We start from the raw sequence: 18614 nt of genomic DNA, 5'->3' as shown, positions 1-18614 counted from the left end.
CTTGGAAGTTTACTTACAGCTTATAGACTAAGGTACCTCAATGCACAAAGCTGCTCCAAAGAAATATACCCACTTTCCAATCTCTTAACCCTCAAGCTAGACTTTAGGAAGCAATACTCAAAATCTAGTAGACTCTTTAGAATATGATTGTTTTTGTACAGTTATTCAAACCTTAGGCTGCCATAATAGATTTTGACTTTTATAAGTACTTCAAAATACTTGAGTGCATAAACATTTGTCTACAATCAGAAACAATCACTACTATTAAGTACATAAATTTAAAATTTTTCTAAAATCATGAAAATAATAGAGAAAATGAAACATTATATATTGATTCAAACAAGCTGCAAAAACTAAGATAGTTGGGAAAATGTGAATACTAACTATATATTTGACAATATTAAAGAATTTTTGTTAATTTAATTTTAGAGTGATAGTGGTAATATGGCTGTTTTCTTTTAAAATAGTCCTTAACTATTGGAGACATATACTGAAATACTTACGGATAAAATGATAAAAGTCTAGGATTTGCTTTAAAATATCCAGAGATATGTTTATGGTAAGGATATATATGAAACAATACTGGCCATGAGTTAATATTTATTGAAGATGGGTGATGGGTTCATGAGGATTTACTATATCATTGTCTCTACTTTTGGATTTGTTTGAAACTCTGCATAATATATTTTAGAGATAATATGTTAATTATATAGATTAACTGCTTTTGGAATAAGATTTATGAGTGCATCTAGGAGGCCTCACTGGAGGCTAAGTGACTCAATATCTATTCCCAAACCCCTTTCCCCTTGACTCTACACAAAGGCTGGGACATATGAATGCTCACTTTCCTAGCATGCTTTGCAGCTAGCTGTAGCCACATGACACAACTTTGGACAATGGTATGAAACTGCAGTTTTCTGGGATTTTTCAGAAAAGTTTTGCTCTTTTATATAAAAGTAGACAGTGTGGCTGGCTTCCACCTCTCTTTTCCCATCTTTGAATGGAATCTAGGTTCTGGCTTAGTGAAGCCATATTGCAACCAGGGGAAAACTAAATTGAAATACAAGCACCAGGTCTTTTTTTCACTGAAACATTGAAGTAAAACCATCAGCTACCCATCTCTGGGCATCTGAGACATCTATTTATGTTAAATGTAAATATATTTTTTAAATCCCATTTATTAAAATCACTGTAAGTCTGACTTTCTTTCACTTGCAACTAAATACCTTTCTAACTGACTCAATCTGTTATAGAGATTTTCTTATACAACAAAATTTCTGGTCTCCACTATGAAGTGACGGTAATATCCTTTAGTAACTGAAGTTTTCATTAATTTGAATTGGATACTAAAATGCCACTTTAAAAATTCTACTCATATTCCCTAAGCTTAGTTGGGTCATCTCACCAAGTATCTGAAAGCTGTTTAAAACTATTTTAAAGTAACTATTACAAAGTGAAATGAATTATTAATTAATAAGTTCATTAATTAATGACTAGTTAATGATAAGTCATTTCCCTGGCCCTAATTTCATCACTGTCAATTGTACTTTTATTTAAGCTCTTGACTTCAGGGTGTCACAAGTCCCACCCTTCCTCAGATGAATGATAAATGTGTATGTGTCAAGGGCTCTAAGGAGATGCCAGGATGCCAGGCACAGGACATAGTCCCACAGCTGAGACTGCTCTTCTTCCCCTGAAGCCAGCTAAATGCTATGGTCAAGCCTTCACCCCCTTTAAGAGCTACCCCCCAAATTAGGCAAGATGTAAGACTTCACCATCTGTCCCAAATTCAACCAGTTCCAGTTTGTGTTTAAACAGAATCATAACTACAGGTCAAAACTAAGTATCACCCAATTATTCATGGGAATGAAGAGCAATCGCCAATTTCTTGGTACTTACTTTCTTTTTCTTTTTTAAAACATGGAAGCTTCACGAATTTGCATGTCATCCTTGCACAGGGGCCATGCTAATCTTCTCTGTATCGTTCCAATTTTAGTATATGTGCTGCCGAAGTGAGCACTCTTGGTACTTATTTTCATTTAAAGGCTAAACATCTGTATGTTTCAGGTAAGATAGTCTGACTTAATTAAAGACAATGGTTCTATGATAAACACCTATCAGAGTATCTAGTACACTAGTAGGCCCTTAACAAATGTTTGATAATTCACTAAATGCATTAATTAGGTAGTTAATAGATATTTAGAGTTCACAATAGATTATATTTCACATCAGGAGCCCCAACTTTGCCAACACTGTTGTACAAATATAACCTGTTTTCAAAATACAAAATATTATGAAATGTGTATATGATTATCCTTCATGAGATCAGGAATACATCCTTCTCTGGTGATATATCTAGAAACAACTTCATTCATTCATTCATTTCCACACAACAGGGTGACTGCTCCTTATGTTAGTTACATTTCACCTCCATCAACTATCTCTTAGCACACTATCTCCAGTAATAGTGAGAACACCCAGCCCAATCAACACAAGCTAGATAAATAAATTATGTCCTGTTACCTCCAGGCAACAAACTCTGTAGTTAGACTGTCTGAATTAGAATCCTGACTCCAGAATGTTCACCTATGTAACCTTAGACAAATTTCTTAATCCCTCTCTTCCTTGGTTTCTTCATCTGTAAAATAGGGATGACAATCATAGTACCTACCTTATAGGATTATAGTGAGGATTGAAGGAGACTATAATGTGCTGATAGGTATTACATGTCCCATAAACTGTTAACTGATTCTAGTCATTGCATCATTTTCAAAACTTACTTTCCATACGATCTGTCACAGTGAATCCAAAGGACATTACAACAGCAATTATTAGTCACCACAGTTTATAGGCAACTGTGTACAGGTCCTCTGGTTCTACTGGGAGTCAGCCATTATAACACAACATCTTATCACAGCCCTCCCAGAAGCCTAACACATGACTCATCCATGCCAAGATCTATGAGTATGCATCACAACCCAGCTGGTGTAGAACCAGGACAGAACTTGCAACATGATCTGGATCCAGTTCAGCCTGGTATGTATTTAAGGGACATCATTACTCCTCAAAGAACCTGTTTCTTCATTTATAAAGTAAAAACGATTTTTACTTACTTTTAAAAAATAAACTTTACTTACTTTAATCCTCTACGTACCTCATTGTAGAGGATTAAACATCATAACGTAAGTAAGAATACCTTTCAAATGTAAAGTGTATTGTATGCTGGGTATTATTACTCATCTTTGTATCACAGCTTCATTAATTCAAAATATGCTTAGTTCATTTCTGGCTGTTCCAGACACTGTGTTAAGTTCTAGGGGCATGGAAATAAATAACATACAGTAGCCAGAGTTGAATATATATTTGTTTGGTATATTATTTGTTAATTGGTCAATTAACATTGTTAAAAAACATTTGGACTGGAGAGCTTATACCCAATTTGAAAGAGACACAAGATGCCATATTGCATTTTATCATAGCAGACATGTGTCTTCCTCTCTTGGTGCACTCCCAGTGAGCATTTACATCTATAATAACATCGAAACGCTCGACTATAACCAAGTTTAATTCCCATAAATTCCCCTTTCTAGACTGTGAGCTTCTTGAGGGTATACCTATGCAGTTTTTCTTCTTTGTATCTTTGGTATTTATCTCAGAATACTGAATAAAGTAGACACTTAGAAAACATATATTTTTCAGTACCTAAATATGACCAACTGCCTTTAAGTGTCGGGGAAAAATAATGTCACAATTCAATCAAATCCTTTCAACCAGAAACCTTATGAATGCAGTTCTTTTTTTTTTTTTTTTTTGTACCAGCATTGGGTGTGCACTACCTCTCTCTATGTGCACAAGTATACACATCTGTACATAGGTAGGCTAATGGACAGCCCTTACTGAGAACATTACGTTTTAAAATACTCAGTAGCCTTTCAGTAAATGACAACTTCTGATGGCCTAAGCTTTCAGAAAGAGTTAATGTACCTCAAAGAAGTAATCAGTGTAACTTTCCAACCAGTAAAATCAAGCCCCTTATATTCTATTTAATTTCCTAGGAGTTTTTATATACATATATATGTTCAGCATACATAGCCCCTCACACATATACCAGCACTATATATTTTTTTACAACATAGGGTTTTCTAGGATTGAGTAGTTTTAAACAACAGTATTTTATTATTTTAAGCACACCCACTGTGGAAACATTCTCGGGGCTCACTGCTTCTGCTATTGGAACATTTGTTTTTTATTCTGAATATTTCAGCACATCTATTTACCTGGCACTATATTTAGTACCACAGTGCCAAGATGGCATATATAAAGATTCAATTGCAATTCCCATCTGATGTCCCTTCCCTCTCCTTTTTACCCCCTTTTTTATGTCCACACTCTGAATTCAGCACAAAGTTGGTGTGTTTAATTTAAAAAGAAGTAAAACGCTCCAGGAGACGCCTCAGACCACTGCAAATCACCTACTTTATAGAGGCAGTAAAATTGTGTATCGGATTAGAAGTGATGCTGATCTGAAATTTATGATAACTTTTAATGGCATTATAATTTTTTTCCCTGTGCGCTCCATAACTGCGTCGTTTCGATGCACAGTGCAGTGAGATGAAATTTGTAAGGGAAGAACATTACCCAGGCAAGCCCAGGGGAAAAAAAAAAAAGTCAGCAGAATAATGCAACAGCCCCACACGGGCGGATGGAAGCTATTCTTTCCATACACTATGTAGAGGCACAAACTCCAAACGACCCTTTGAAACTAAAGGCAACCCAGAGTACAGATTTTGTTGATAAAACTAGGAAATGTGGTAAAAGCAACCTCTTAAAAAAGCAGATACACGTGGCTTCCACACACCACCTCACCACTTTGGGGACTCTTCATGTCTCCTGGCTGAGAGAAGCACACTTGAGTGTCCTAAAGTAGTTTTCTGGAACAAACAGCTCTTTCCTAAGCTGGGTCTGTTGTCTGGTTTCCGTGGAACAGCTCAACATCCCACTGGTTTCAAGAAAGCATGAGGGGGTATCACAGGGTTAAAGACTTGTGAAAGACTTAAGACTTGTGTCTTAAGTTTGCAACTAAGAAACTGCTGAAAGAGATGAAGAACTCAATGAGAGGAAGAGAGTAAAAGAGGGAGACATGAAAGAACCTTTGAAAAATTCCACAATTAATGTATATATTAAGTTCTATCTTGACATGTAAGAGAAAAACTCTCCAGAAAAGCCACCAGAACCAAAGGAGAAGACTTCTCTTCAACTCTTTTCTTCAGGGATAATCCAGCCTCTGTTCAAATACTTCCAAGAACAAGGGGCTCATTTCCAATTTAAGCAGTTCATGAATTCATTTATAAATTCATTAACAATGTATTCAACATAGTGCAGGCACTGCATGCTATTCTATTGTTTATTGTGTGTAACTTCTTGCCCACACCCTGGGAAGCTATGTTATCCATGGCCCACTTCACAGAGAATTAGAATAAAAGAAAATTAGAATATGTCACAGCAAAGACTCTTAATGGCCATCCAGCCCAACCCCTTCATTTTACAGAGAATGAAATGAAACTGAGATCAAGAGTGGGGAAGTCAATTATCCAAGGTCACATAACTAATTCATTGCAAAACCTTAGTTAAAACCCACATCTGATTCCCCATCATATACTTTTTCAGGTGAGCCATGATGCTTTTTCTTCACAAATCATACACGTCATTGTCCCATGTGTCCAGCTTCTCAAGCTTATCTAGATGTTTCTCTCTCCTACTCTGGCTGAAAGGCTCTATAGCAAGTGTATGAGTCTTTAATCAAACAGTCTGGGAATGTGTATGTGGTCATTATCCTTCAGTTCTTAAGTAGGTTGGGAAGACAAATCCTTTTCTTCAATACCATCCATAATCTATTTTTCACTGACCATGGCCTCTTTTAACAGACTAACAGGGAAGAAGAAAATTCTCCCTTTACTCCCAACATTTTCAACTTCCTACCCAAAACTGAAATTCGTTTAGAGGACTCGATTTCTCCTTTTCTCTTCCCAACTCTTCTCTACTTCTCCTCTTCTCTACTTCTACCTAGTGCTTGTCTTTATTTATAAATATTACATGTTCTGAGGGACTTCAAACACTACCCCACATAGGGCTGACCTCTGCCTCTTCTAGGTCTGAACTTTGACATTTTTGTCAAATCATAATAGCATCAATCATAAGTTTCCTCCTGCTGAGATTTTTGCTTTTATATCTTTTCAAACTTGAGCTTCTTGAAGGCAAAGTTGCTACCTCAATTACTTTTGTCTCCCTAGTTCCTGACACACAGTGGAGGCTAAATTAATATTTTCAAATGAAGGTATGCAAATCAGCAGAGCTGGTAGTGAATGTGTGTTTTCAGTCTTATAGTCTATTTTGCTGTGTTTTAGGTTTATGGTCCCAGAAGGCAGCCCACCTCTGATTGAACCATATTTGGTTACACATGTCACTGTCTTCCTTCTTCTCCCAACCTACAAGATACTCCTCTTTCCTGGGAGATTATCTGGATTCCTGTCACCTCACCCCATGTGCCTCTGGAGGGGTCTAGTTGGAGGGGCCAGATTTACCCTCTGTGTGAAGACAATCTCACACTTGTGTAGCTCTAATGATGCAGAAATTCTCCTTTCTCCATGGTGTCATGTGTCACCACTATTAATGTTGATTTCCCTTCATGTTTAAGGACTTTTTCTAACTTTCTGACTCAATCTTACCTACCATTCCCTCTAGGAACCCATTATTTATTCCTTTAATACTCTACCCCCAGAAAGATGTTCTCTAGCAGTGAGGCCAACTTGGATGACTCACAGCAGATGTAATTGGTGAGCAAAATAGTAGTCAGACTGGCTTCATCCACTTGCCAACGCTGTGACCTTCTGTAAATTCCTTAAACTCTCTGTGCCTTAGTTCCTTTTCTGTAAAGTATCTTGTGGGGTTGCTGTGAGCATTAAAGAAAATAGTGCCTATAAAACGCTTAGCACAGTACAGGGCATACAGTAATTGCAAAATAGATGTCTGCTCTCATTACTGTTATCATTCTAAATTAGGAACGCAAAGGCAGTACACACCCTACTGATGCCCACAACCTCTTTTAGGTTGTGCTCATGTTCTAAAGCTTCACATAAACCTCATATTCTCTCATAAACAAACATATTTTTGGCCATGACTCTTTTTTTTTTTTTTTAGTCTTCTTGTCTCCTCCTTGTTCACTTGACTGCTGTCATGTTCTAACTGCTGGGAGAGCCCTTGCCCAACAGAAAGTGTCCTTCTAAATCTGCCCAAAAGGGAAAGCAAAGACACATGAGGAGGAGAAAAGAGCCCCACATTAGAAAGGATGATCTCATGTTGAGATCAGGGATCCTCCAAGTTCATTCTCTACCACCCCTCTGAAGGCAGTAGGCCTGAGCAAACTGACCTACCAGGTTGCATAGCATTTCTTCCAAGTGACGTGTAACCACAAAGCTAAAAACCTCAGCATCCAGGCCCTTATGGTCTACCCTGGAGACTTAGGTTAATGATGAGCCAGCACCTTGGGTTTACTCTAAATCACTCCTCTTAACCTAATTATATGCCAAGGGGGAAATCCAATGTATTTGATCAAGTCTTGCTAGTATTTTCCTTGTCTAATTCCATTAGTCTCATTGATGCAAAGGGTTCCTAAAGCAATTAAAGCAAGTGCTATCCCCTGAGAGCTGTGGGATGAATATCTCTTCCCTACTCTTCTCAGAACCCGGTTTTCCCTGGTGAATGGCATAGGCAGGGCTGGGCAGAGGACCCTTAAACAGGAATGGTGTCCTTTGGTGCCAGCAAATTAGGATCTGACTTCACTTCAATTAAGGGTGTTCTCAGATATAAAGTATATCAGCTGAGAAATGTGGAGGGAGGGGTGCTGTGTTCTTGGTGAGATTGTTCTTCACAGTTCTTTCTCCCAGATGTTCATTTCACAAACTATATACATTTTATTCAGTCTCATTACAATCTATCTACCTAGAACTTCAGTGACCCACAAAATGCCTTCAAAGTCATTGGCCCATTTCAGAAGCCTCTAGTAGCCCATTAGAAATGTCAGTGCACACTCAACAAGCAGCCAGATCCAAATACGCTGAGGCTTAACCTCATTAAAATGTTTCCACGACACAGGGTCAAACTTATCTTGCCACGGACTCGTTTCCTCTCGCCAAACGCTGAGAAACCATTTTCTTTCTAATTAATTTCATCTAGATGAAACCTGCACAAATGTCAGTTCAACAAATTAAGACTTATTGATTATTGGCTTTTTAAAAATAGTTAATGGTTCTGTCCAAAGATGGAATATTTTAGGGACATCAGCAAGACATGTTAGCTTAGGTTGATTTTGGTGTTTTTGAACAATGAAAATAATGTTGTAAGCATCTTCCATAATCTTATTGCTCACTTTTCACCTAAAACTTTATTCGTGTTTTATAGTCATAAAATTTAACTAGCTAGAAAACCATATCTTCGAATTTGCTGGAAGAACAAATGCTACATTTATACTTCATACATGGTACTCTGGAGGTTGTCCATCTTGTTTCCCCTTTTTCTCTCCCTTTAGAGTGTTAAGTTTGTTCACCAGGATTGTTGATAGCAAAAGGGGGGGCAGAGTTAAAAATGAGATAAAACTGGGACGCCTGGGTGGCTCAGTCGGTTGGGCGTCTGACTTCGGCTCAGGTCATGTTCTCGTGGCCCATGAGTTCCAGCCCCGCATCGGGCTCTGTGCTGACAGCTCAGAGCCTGGAGCCTGTTTCAGATTCTGTGTCTCCCTCTCTCTCTCCGACCTTCCCCCATTCATGCTCTGTCTCTGTCTCAAAAATGAATAAACGTTAAAAAAAAATTTTTAAAAATGAGATAAAACTAAAATTCCTTATCAGAAATCTTCCTTTCCTTTCCTTCCTGCCTCCCTCTTTCTTCTTTCTTTCTTTCCTTCCTTCCTTCCTTCCTTCCTTCTTTCTTGGTTGATACTGGAAAAGGGTGAATGCCTTGATCTAGCCCATGAGTTTCTGGCATACTGTTAACCACTCACCAAGCCTTACTGAATCCTACTGTATGCTAAGGTAAAGGTCAGAGGGGAATGCTGGCCTCAACTACTATTCTCAAGAGAATGCAATCTAGTTCAGAGTATCTACATGCACATAAAAAGCTGTGACCTACAAAACTTTCTGAACTATACATGTGGTGGAATTCAAATCCGAGACTTCATTTGGTTTACAAACTTCCTGTAAAGTAGCACGTGATCCCTATTTACAGGTAGAAAAATAGGCAAAGGTAAATAAATTGCATCAAAAATAACATTGGAGCAGGAACTAAAAGCAAGCTTCAGTTCTAAAGTACTTAAAGTAGACCATTCATTAACATGCTATCCAGCTCATCAAGAGCTTTTATTCTATCAATTAAGTACATCCAAGGCCTACAAGTAAGGCTTCCTAAAAGAGTGGAAATCAGGTGCATACTCCACACAGGCAAATTGCTTCTAGGAAAGAGATTTATAACAAACCTTTTTTCTTCCATTCTATTCAAATGGTTTGATTTGTGAGGGAATATCTGAGTACAATTACTTTCTATATTCACTTTGAGAATATAAGTGTTTAGTCTTCATCTATCAGAACAGATCCATGAAAAGTTCATAGATATCATCTAGTCTGACCATCACTTTGCAGAAAATAACTGGATCCCAGAGAAGTTGTTACTTGTGTGAGGTCATGTAACTTGAAGGAGTGTGTACATGTGTATGTGTGTTAGGGTATGTATGTATGAAAGGATTTTTATCTTGCTATTTGATACAACAATATGCTATTATTTTGTCCCTCACCACATATCAATTAAAGGTAAGCATGGATGTTTTGGAAAAGGTGCCCAACTAGGTGACATCAATGACCAGAGAACTAGCAAATTCAACTTTGGAAGAGAGCTGAAGAAAAGTCCTCATATTCAACCTGGGCCTGAGAATACTAGAGGGTGTGAAGTCCATAGGGAGACATGCCCCACAGCCTGCAACAGAGAGGTCTCAGCTGAGGTGTGAAAAACTTAAGGCAACTTAACTTTAATTAAGTAAAATTACTTAACTTAAACCTAAGGCAAACTTAAGAACCAATATCTCTTGGGCCAGATAAAAGAACAAAATCTAGTGAGCCTCTCATGGAGGCGTTTCATCTTAGAGGAGACTTTAGAAATGAAGACTAGAGGATAGAGGTAAAGAATCTGATGACTACATCACTGCAACAGGGGATTGGACCAGTTGACCTTGAAGTCCCAGGCAGCTCTAAAGGACTTTGATTGCGATTTATTTTTATGTTTGTATTTATGTTCTGTCAACAAACCCATAAGCTCTGGGGCTGCATTAATGAATAAATGATAAGTTTAAAAATTATAATGGTGTCATCAGGAGCAGAAACCAGTGCTGGTTTATGGCTAGGTCTTAATCTATGCCACTGAATTGGACACAAAGGACAGGTTCTCTCATTTCAATTTGTCATGACCAGCAAATGTGGGAGCCTCAGTCTTCACCTCAGGCAAAGCAGGCTTCACTAGTTGTGCTGGGTCAGAACAACCAAATCTCTTGTTCACATCCTTGTGTGTCTCCTGTTAGGCACTGTATGCATGATACAAATAACACATCTTTTTAGCAAGTGTTTTGTAGCTATAGGGATGGAATTATTGGCACAAGGAAGGGAACTGATGTCAAATATCTTGACAAAACATTCATTATAGTTTCTCTTGAAATTTTAAGACCAAAACCAGGTTCAAATTCACCTGCTGTAGGTGAGTATTGACAAAAAGACAATAAGTTTACCATAAACAAAAATTCATTCAATTTTCAAAGAGGATGCTCTGGCATGATGCTAGGTTCAGTTGTACCAATGTGTTGACTGAGCACTATTATCAGAAAAGGTATTTGCCATCAGTTATTTTCCCAGATCCAGTAATTTCAGCCTGCACCTACTATACTCTTGCTCAAAAATGCAATTTGTATAATGCAGACAATCTCTAAAAGGAGATAAATAAGAATGCAAACAAGAGATTTGACCATTCAGACTCAACACAGCTAATCAGTGGTAATAACAAGGTATGGTCCATAAGAATAGTGATAGAGAAATGTGTTTTTCTGGTATTTAGTTCCCTAAATTGTGACCAATAGATAACATCCAGGCATATAAGCAGGAAATAGAGATCCACTAATTAAACACAGTACCACCATTATCTTTGATTTGAAAAGAGGATAAAATTAACACAAACCTGTGTGGACAATCTGAAAATGAAGATGAGGTATAGGAAGTACTTCATAAGGCTTCTCAATGTGATATATTGATATCTTGTAAATGTAAGTTAGTCATAGGCAAATGGCTATATTTTGCCTCTAGTAAGAATTAAAAATTCAGGATTTTTACTGAATAGAATCAGAAGTCTCCTTATTGGGAGCAAGTCAAAGAGGTGGAGTATATATTTTACAAGGCCTTTTGCTTTTCCTGTGTAGTGTGCTGAAGAACACTAGAGAGTTATAAATGAGGCTTGTGTCAAACAACATATGCTGAAAGAATTGGGAATAGGACACATATAGAAAAGAGAAGTCAGGGAGTGGTGGTGGGTGGGCAAAACTTATTGCAAAGTTTTGCCATCTCTGTTTTAAGCCAATGTTATATTATGTTGTATTGTGCATTACTCTAGACTGTCTGGATGAGTGCCCCTCCCATTGGTAAGAAATGGCCCTTGAGAGCTTGTATAAGCCTTATATGACCAACCACTTACTTGGCTCCCATGTGCCAACAATGATAGATTTCTGTTTGTTATTTATCAGTGTTTTGTTTGGGGAGGAAAAGGGGAGTTGTTTATTTTTTGCTAATAAGTCTTTTCATAATATAACATTACCTGCATCAGTTACCTGCACTATGCTTTTGGTGTCACAAGGAACAGAACACTGAACCCAAATTGGCTTAAGTAAGAAGGGAATTTGTTGGCCCAATAACTGAAAAATATCTGAGTTCAAATATGGTTTGGTTCTGTGGCTCAAATAACCAGTAGGATATTTTCTCTCTTACTTTCTCATGGCTCTGCAATTGGGTCCCATTTTTAGAATGGCTTTTCTCTATAGTGGCAAGATGCTTAGTTCAGTTTCAACCTTACTTCCTGTTGGGTTTAAATCAAGTGGGAAAAACAGCAGGGCAGCAAAAGTCTAATTGAGTCTCCTTGGCTCCGATTGGGTCATGTGCCCATCCGTGAACCAATCATGGTGGCCAAGCAAAGGCAATGCACTGATTAGCTGAGGCTGGGCCAAAGGTCTATCCAGGACTTGGACTGAGATTGGTTCTTTTTTTTTTTTTTCAAAATTTTATATTTTTTAAGATATCTCTACACCCAAAGTGGGGCTAGAACTCACAACCAAGAGATCAAGAGTTGCACGCTCTACTAACTGAGCCAGCCAGGCAACCCCTGAGATTGGTTTTAATACAATACACAATGTCTTGGACAGAGAGGAGGAGGATATGGTGGCTTCCCACCAAAAAATCCAGATACTGTTACTATGAAAAAAAAAATGGATATCAAGCTGAAAAACAATGGATATCCATTATATCAAGTCTTACCTACCAGATTTTAGGTTCACTGGGGTCAGAGACTATATCTTGTATTTCTCAGGGCCAGCCACAATACCTAGTTTACAAATAACTGATATTCAATAAGCATGTAATAGTTGATTTATTTATTAATTTAGTCAAATTGGAAAATCTGACATTAGGAATCACTCTGGCTTTTACCCAGACCTTTCTGCTACCTGAAAATGGCTACACTTCATTCAAGAAAAATAAAGTTTAAAGTGCTATCTTCACTCACAGAACCACCTTTTATTTTAGAAATGGACTATGTTGTGACTGAACTGTGAAATATTAATAATAACAATATGCAATAGCACCATACTAAAATATTTCAAGTAAACCTCATGACAACCCTGTGAGAAAAATATTATTATTATTATCCCTATTTTACAGATATGAAAAATGAGGCCCAAAAAAGTCAAAGGACCTACCTAAGGTAACACAGCCAGCAAATGACAGAGCTAGAATTTAAACCATAATCAGATCATGATTCAAAGCCTAGTTTAGGTGCCACCACCTTCCAGAACCATTACAGTTGGAATCAACCAACCCTTCTACATTATTTTATATGTCTCTTACAGCCCTTATTTTGTTCTGACTTGGATAACAGTTTACATACCCTTATCTCCCACTAGATTCTGATAGTCTCAGCATCCCCGGGGAATAGTTAATAGCAGAAAACAGAAGCCAGAAAGATAAGGGGAAAAAACAGCAAGATAGGCTGAGAGCAGGATGAGGGGCATTTCCTGGACCACTTGCTGTCCCAGCCCTAGTATCTGCTACTTCTCCTGCCACTGAGGCAGAGGCAGGATCTGGTCTCAAACCAGGCTTGCCAGATGAGCTCTCCACCACCAGATCAACCTTCCAAAATAGAAACCTTTCAACATGTTATTCCTCAACTCCAACTCTTTTGGGTAAAACTTTATTTACAAAAAGCATGGCTCTAGTTTGTCAAATTGAGTTTTTAACATATTTTAGTAAGGTATTATTTATCCTGATTATGGACTTTTTTCTACCCTCTTAAATTTTGCACCTGAGGCAGATGCCTCCTCTCCTCACTTTTGTCCTGACCCTACTCCAGGAGCTTCCTATTACCCATAGAGCAAACCCTGCAACACTTAGCATGATGTTCAAGTACTCCACAAAAGGATTTTCATTTACCTTTCTAACTTGATCTTTAGTCTCCACTCCAACACACTAATCATCTTACTATCATTCTTCTCTCCCCTTTCCTGCTCTGTGCAATGGTTCCCCAACACAGGCTTTAATCTATCCTTTCCTTAAAGGGCACTTCCTAGACCTTTACTGACTCCCCTCCCTCTCCTTGGACTAGGTCCCACATTGGCTCAGGTGTCCCATGAGTTTGCCTGAATTCACTAACATTTTAGCATTTTAAACCCTTAAGGCCAAAGACTCTTAAAATCATTCTGTTTCTTCCATCTGCTCTGCCATTCCTCACCCCCACAGCTACTATTAGGCAACAAGTTAATGCTCAATAAATCAGCTCCTTCATTTGATGTTTCCACAAGCTCTAGTTTGTTGCCATCTGCTAGCCAGCTTATTCCTGGGCCATGGCCCACTGAGCCAGGGAAGTCCTTTTCCTGGACTTCAGAAGCTCCTGAGAAGACAGGAAGATGGGTTTGGGAGGTGGCAAAACCAAGAAGCTACCCCTCTCAGAACCTCAGGCTTGGGGTCAGGGCCCTACACAGAGTATGGGACTGGCATTTATTCTGATTTTTGTTTCTCATAAAACTTTGAATCTTGGAGACTACCCATCCCAAAGGGACTCAGGTGGTTCTGGTTCAGCTCAAACTAGAGAATGAAAACACTTTCCCAGGGAAAACATGGCTTTGCCAAACTAAAAATAAACAAAATAAAATATTTTTAATAAATAAATATTTGGATCTAAAAAGAATCATTATTTACATATAACTGCCTGAGCTTATTTATTTTCTTATGTTTTATTTTCTATTTGAGAGAGAAGGAGAGCACAAGCAGGGGAAGGGCAGAGAGACAGAATCTGAAGTAGGCTCCAGGCTCTGAGCTGTCAGCACAGAGCCCAAAGCAAGGCTCGAACTCACAAACAGTGATATCATGACCTGAGCCAAAGTCAGACACTCAAAGTACTGAGCTACCCGGGTGCCCCTGAGCTTATTTATTTTTAAAAGTGCTACCAGAACTGAAAAATAGATGGATATTTTTGCAGAGAAATATTGTTTGCCAACTTTCATCACAATTATTTATTTACTAAGTGAATATTTATTTATTGTCTATCATGGGCTAAGTGCTAGCGATAGTGTGATAATCAAGACAGACATGGTCCCTGGCCTCTTGAGGCTTTCACCATATATTTTATTTTTATGAGACCTGTTACAAATTACTTTGGAATTCCTTTAATAAACAAGTAACTATTAAGCTCAAAATAAATGCCTAGTCTAGATATGTGGGGATACATTCATGAGGAAAATAGACAAACTCCCTTCCCTCAGGAAGTTTATAGTCTAGCTGGGTTCAATAGACAATAAACATAATAAGTGTAAACTATATTAGAAGAATAAGAGCTATGGGAGAAATAAAACATCAAGCAAGATAGGAATGGAGCATTTGAGGAACCCAAGGCAACGAGTATGGCTGGAGTGTAGTAAGGGAGATGGAGTGAAAACAGGTGAGGGCAAGAGGAGGGTACATTGTGTGGCCATGTGGGCCACAGAAAGGGCTTTGGCCTTTACTCCATAGGATAAAAGTACTGCTGAAGATTTTGAGTGGGAGATGACATGATGTGACTGTAATAAAAGCATCTCTCTGCCTGCTATCTTTGGAATAGACTGGACAGGTGAGAGAAGCAAGATTACAAGCAAGGAACCAGTTAGGAAAAATACAGCATGACCAAAATTAGGAAAGGTAGTGGCTTAAACCAATAGGCTGGCAGTATAGACAATGAAAAGGCGTAAAATTCTGGATTTATATTGTTCTTTATTGAGGATGGGAGCTGTCTTATTACCTCCTATATTCATAATGGAGATCAAATGAGATCAAACATGAAAAGAGTTTAAAACACTCCATTGTGTATATAAACCACAATTTCTTTATCCATTCATCAGTTGATGGACATTTAGGCTCTTTCCATAATTTGGCTATTGTTGAGAGTGCTGCTATAAACATTGGGGTACAAGTGCCCCTATGCATCAGTACTCCTGTGTCTCTTGGGTAAATTCCTAGCAGTGCTATTGCTGGGTCATAGGGTAGGTCTATTTTTAATTTTCTGAGGAAACTCCACACTGCTTTCCAGAGTGGCTGCACCTTTTGGGATGAGCACTGGGTGTTGTATGGAAACCAATTTGACAATAAATTTCATATATTGAAAAAAAAAAAAAGAAAAGAGTTTAAAACAGTGCCTAGCACTGCTTAATAAACAACAACAGTAATTATGACTATTATCCATAGGCCATTGGTCAGTGGGTGGTCCTCTGTAGTCCTGGAAGTGAAAATAATTCTCTTCAATGCTAATAGAAAGTCTTGCAAATGGGATTTGGATTTGGACCCAAAGTGGGGAAGTCCCTCTCTGCTTCCTTTTGTCACAGGCTTTTGCCTCAAGGCCAAGGGCAGCCAGGACCACCCAACTCTCAGTGTCTGTGTCAGTTTAGCTCCGTCCTAATCTCCCAGCCCTTACCTTCTCACTCACTCCAACCTTCCTGGCTTCACATAACCAAGACTCTGGAGTGAGCAAGTACAGACTCCTCTCCTATATGGGAGCACTCGGGTAACAAATACCTTTTCACCTGGGAAGGAGGGATGTCATCTTGGGGAAGAACCTAGAGTCCTGGTAAGCCCTTGGGGCCATTGCTAAGGGACTCATCTGGCTGTCACAGGAGTTCTGGAAAACCCCTAAAAAGAAAGCATGGAAAAGAGCTCAGCTTTGCTGTAACTGGGATGCAGCATCCTCATCACTCAAAAGAGAAGAGGCTGCAGGAGAGAGTGCAGTCAAGTGGAATGGTTGGAGTATACTTTAGAGAAATTTCGCCAAAAGGGAAAGCAGAGATGATGGTCCCTTTTTAAAATTCCCTACAAGAAAAAAAAAAAAAATTCTCCAGAACTTAAAACTATTTTAATCAGCTGAAAAACATACATGGGCTTTACAGCTCCAAGACAGCTTGCACAGGCCCCGATAAATGCCTATCGCTCATTTGCATACGCTAACAGCTACACTTTAATCAGCCTCCTAATCCCTGATGGTATTAATGAATTTTTTTATGCTTTTTTTTTTTTTAGTATCATGTTTGCTAATTCAAAAATGATCAGCGGCTTCTGTGTGCCTTTTTTTATGCAGGAAATAATGGGTGAGCTGGGTACTCCTGTTATCCCGCTCTCACAAATAATTAAGACTACAAAGGGTACAAATCAGTTTGAATGCGGTGCACAAAGGCATGGGCTCAGCAAAGGCCTTTCTCTGTTTCTGTTTCTCCCTCCCCCACCCCCTACTTTCTCTCTTTGTATTTGTTCCTTTCCTTTGACAAGAGGTGGTTTCCAAAGACACCTGGACAAGCAAGGAGTTGACTGATCCAAAATATTAATTCCCTGCCTCCCTCCACCCCTTCCCCCATCACCAGGACATGCAAAATGATGTGAGTTTTCATCTCAGAGGGTTTGGATGCCTCTCAAGACTGGTTTTCAAACCACAAACTGCAGTAGAAAGAAAAACAGAACTTTCTGACATGTCACTCCCCTATTTCTCCTCCTCCTTAGTTGTTCACTTTCCCAGTAAGAACCGGCCAGCCCTGGTGCTACCAGGTCCTGATCAGGTAAACAAGGAAAGGATTTCCTCCTGCCCTAGGCCTTGCTCCAGTTTGGCTCACAACAGACCAGGCCAGCCAGAGACATGAGAGCTGGCAACAGGATCCCAGTGGTTCATGCAGCTATAGCACCTCCAAAATTAGGGTCAAGATTAGACATTTTAGGCCTACCAAAAAAAAGAGAGAGAAAGAGAGAGCGCCAGTAAATAGTCCTCATGAGGAGTTGAACAAGCCAGCTTAGAAGATGGAAATTCATAAATAAGCCAAATTTTTCTAGCCAGCATGGCTACCTAACAGACAACAGAGTTCCCTAATTTGCATTTTTCATCATCTCAGCCTGCCTGCTCACACTCACTAGTGCTGGACAGGTGAGAGGCCAAAACCTTCAGCCAGAGAAAAAAGAGGAGGTGCCAACCCTGGAGAACCAGCAGCCTGGGTAATGCACTCTCAAATAGTGAATAACTAGCAAGAAAATATAGATACAGTCCAGTGCAAGTACATCTATAAGTAAGCTATATGGCAAATTTACTACATATTTTAACAATAAAAAAATTACTAGATGTAAAAATATAATGTTCGAAGCATCTTAAGATACAGAGTTATTTTGGAAAGGTCAGGGAGGAGTCATGCCATATATATTTTTTTAATTTTTAAATTTTCTCATTCAAGGGAATGTTGGGAAAAGTGATGAGACAACTAAATTTGCAAAGTCCTTTGCATTGTAACAAGGATAAAGCATTGTGTGAGTATATAATGATCACGAAATCAATGGTCTCCTGTTCTCTTTCAGCAGGCAGCTCATCACCTGGCAACCTCTCACTAACTCCATTAGAAAATGGCTTAGAATTCCAGATAGCTGAAAGTTAGAGACATGTTAATTTTCACTTCTTCTCTTTTTTCTTCTAGTTATTTTTAGCAATCCTAGTAGAACATTCTTTGGTACACAGTGGGCACACTGAATAACTCTAGGGTGCCATGACTCTAAAATGCTATTATTGGGAAGCTATCGCTGACATTGAGCTTATCTAATGGTGTGATACCTCCTTTAATTGTATGAATAGGGCTCGTCTATGGAAATAACGATTTTAAATTTACCAGAAACCTAATACATTTTGCAGAGATGGAATTATATTCTACTTTAAAACTCCTGATGATTCAGATAGGCTTTTTCCATCTTCATTCTATTTACCTCAATATCTCTTAACTTGAC

The 18614-nt window shown here is 38.6% G+C and overlaps 1 non-coding gene and 1 pseudogene across 1 annotated transcript; both read right to left on the bottom strand.

The window, feature by feature from the left end:
* The window catches only part of LOC125174425 (60S ribosomal protein L6-like), a 57123-nt pseudogene that overhangs the window by 34474 nt on the left and 4035 nt on the right, over positions 1-18614 (bottom strand).
* Positions 1914-2020, bottom strand: LOC125175798 (U6 spliceosomal RNA). Its single transcript, XR_007155973.1, has one exon. It is a non-coding gene; the product is annotated as a U6 spliceosomal RNA (small nuclear RNA).

This window comes from Prionailurus viverrinus, chromosome C2 (assembly GCF_022837055.1).
Source record: "Prionailurus viverrinus isolate Anna chromosome C2, UM_Priviv_1.0, whole genome shotgun sequence".
Taxonomy (NCBI): domain Eukaryota; kingdom Metazoa; phylum Chordata; class Mammalia; order Carnivora; family Felidae; genus Prionailurus; species Prionailurus viverrinus.
Note: the sequence above shows the minus strand (reverse complement) of the source record. Positions and strands in the feature narration are given on the sequence as shown.